Source organism: Propithecus coquereli, unplaced genomic scaffold (assembly GCF_000956105.1).
Source record: "Propithecus coquereli isolate 6110/MARCELLA unplaced genomic scaffold, Pcoq_1.0 Scaffold147, whole genome shotgun sequence".
In the NCBI taxonomy this organism is placed as follows: Eukaryota; Metazoa; Chordata; class Mammalia; order Primates; family Indriidae; genus Propithecus; species Propithecus coquereli.
The window spans coordinates 4,165,847-4,168,953 of record NW_012139080.1 but is presented as its reverse complement, the minus strand read 5'-3'; the positions used below and the strand labels follow the sequence as shown (position 1 = coordinate 4,168,953).

General features: G+C 33.0%; 1 protein-coding gene across 1 annotated transcript in view; it reads left to right on the top strand.

Moving 5' to 3' along the window:
- GKAP1 (G kinase anchoring protein 1) overlaps positions 1–3,107 on the top strand; it is a 69,584-nt gene that overhangs the window by 63,204 nt on the left and 3,273 nt on the right. The gene's annotated exons all lie outside the window — the stretch shown is intronic.

The following is a 3,107-nucleotide window of genomic DNA, read 5'->3' as shown; positions in this document are numbered from 1 at the left end:
TATATATATATGCATACACACACACGTGCACACACACACACATATGTATATTATATAGCCTGTCATCACTTTGGGTTTTTCTTCTTCTTTCCTTTTCCCCCACCCCAGAATTCTTTATACTTTTGCTGCCACTATAAACTTTTGACAAGAGATCACCAGCAGGAAGCCAAGGAAATCAATCCAAAAAATGATTAGAGATAAGATTAATAAAGTTGATGTTATATGAAAGCCCCTACAATCACTTGTGTTCTTAGTAACACTTACCTTGAAAGTTCTTGAAAATTTTTCATTTGTAACAGAAAAGGAAATGTGTATTTTTAATATGAGATTTATGCAAAGGAAATTATAGACCACAAAAGAGACACAGACATAAATAAATGAAAAAAATCTCCTGAATACACAAAATTAAATATAAGAAACAATTTTCCTATTAATAAATGCTAATGAAATCCCAAATGTAGCTCTTGTGAAGACTGTATAGAACTTAAGAAATTCTGAAACTCACATTGAAGAATATAAAAACAAGATACCAAAAGTTGTTTTCAGATCTGAATGTACAATCAGCCAACCGTCACTGTGGATTTTGCATCTGTAGATTCAACCAACTGTGGATCAAAAATATTTTTTAAACAATTGCACCTGTAATGAATATGTACAGATATTTTTATTGGAATTATTCCCTAAATAATACAGGATAACAACGATTTACATAGCATTTACCTTGTGTTAAGTATTATAAATCTAGAGATAATTTAAAGTATGCAATATGATATGCATAGGTTATATGCAAATACTATGCCATTTTATACCTCAGATTTTTATATCCTTGGGAGGTCCTAGAACCCATCTCCCATGGATACCAAGGAATGACTGTACTGGCAGTAGAACTGTCTCAACCAAAATTTCAACTATATTATAAAACTACAGTTATCAAAAAGATATGAATAAAAACCAGAAGCCATGTCTGGTTAAACAGAGTGGATAGTCTTCAAATAGAGTCAAACTTACATTTTTTTGTAAGTTAACTGTTATATAACTTAACTATGATGAAATAGAGATTAAAGAATAATGGGGAAAGGCATTTGGACATTTGGATGTCAACATCATGAGATTAATTTAGACCTGTACATTTCACTGATCTCCATGTGGATCCTTTAGTGAACAAAACTATGAAAATAAAAAAGTGTTTAGAGGATATATTTCTAATTGAAGAAGTGAAAAGTATCATTGGAAATTGAATGTATGAATTCTAAATACATAAATAATATTCTCCACTAATAAACCATTGTAGAAAGTGAGAAAGTTAACTGATAAAAGCTTGCTCTTGAACATAGATTAAAAATGACTATCAGAATTAACATCAGTGTTCATACTCCACACTATAAGTAATCCAAGCAGAAGAATTCTATATAGGATCATTATATGAACATATTGTAACATTCTAGCATTCATAATGTAAGTGCAGTCAGTTGTATTATAATGCAACATGCATTCCTAAAAATCACCATCCTCTGCAAAATCACAGTTAAACATGACTTAGGAAAATGGGGTTAGGAGCATAACACTCAAAAATTTTATCAGTGACACATTAAAAAAGATGGGAACTTTAATACACTAACAGTTTTACACATGTTAAAATGGTTAAATGCATAAATACCACATAAATATGGCACTTTACCTTGAAGAAAACCTTAAGTTTGCTTGTAGGAAGGTAGGTTGCAGAAGGGTTGCAACTTGTGTATTACTGTTATATGGTGGAAAGATGGAAAATTGTAACACCAGATGGGTGTAGTTCTTAACACATGGTGAACTGAGGTAGCTGGTAGATGTCTGAGGTGTATGCCTGGGTACAGTTCTCTGTGTTCATGAAATTGTGCTTCAGTGGACTGAAAATTTGTGTAATGTTCAAGTTGTTACCTAATATATCAACCTCATTGAATTAAATTTGTGTTTTCAAAAAAGGCATTATAGGAGAACCGACTGTAATTGAAGTATTACATAAATTATTAAAAATTACTAGTTTTTAGTGAGTATGTGTAATCCTGGGAATGAAGGAGTAGAAAATACAATTTGTGACAGTTCTCACATTGATTATTAAGATACTATGAGTTGATTCTTGACACAGTGTCTCATCTTACTGAGCATCATATTAATCTATGAAAAAAATTGAATTTTTCACATTGGCAGAGTTGTGGTGATATCAGTACTCATGTATTCGAACATTGCCTCCTTTGCTAATTTTATTACAGTTTTCAATCTCTCCCAGCTTGTTTTCAAAGTAAAGAGTTAGTTTTTCACACATTAATCATTATTGTGGGTTAAGGAGGTTCCCACCTAAGCGAAGATTTCCAAAACCTAGGAAACATAGGGGCCAAGATACAGGTCTCTTGCTTCCCCCACAGAGTGAAAAACCACTAGACAAATGAATAGTTCTAAGAGACCACAGATACTATATGATCAGTTATGATCATATGAGCTACATTTATTTGACAGTGCTTTATTGGTATGAAAAGTCAGAGAATAATAATTTTGTTGGACTTATAGTATGCTCACCCAAACAATTTTTTTCAAAAAAAAAACCACTCTACATTGTTTTTAAAATCTTGTTTTAGGACTAGTCAAAGTATTTAAAGTTTTTTTTCTATGTGAAAATTTTTATTTTCTTGTATCCTTGTCCTATTTACTATAGATGTAAAAATTAATCTTTCATCATATCAGTGCAATTAATATTTTAACACCATAGAAAATGTAAATTTTTCAAGAAAAATTGCCGTGTTGATGATAATGATGGAAATTTACCGGTGAAAACCAAAAAAAGAAAGAAAGAGGCCGACTATGGTAGCTCATGCCTGTAATCCCAGCACTTTGGGAGGTAAAGGTGGGAGGATTGCTTGAGGCCAGGAGTTCAAGACCAGCCTGGACAATAGAGCGAGATCCCATCTCTACAAAAAATTTGTAAAAATTAGCTGGTGTAGTGATGCACACCTGTAGTCCCAGCTACTCAGGAGGCAGAGGCATGAGTATTGCTTGAAACCCCCAGGAGTCTGAGGCTGCAGTGAGCTATGACTGCACCACTGCACCACAGCCTTGGGCAAGACTCTGTCTCT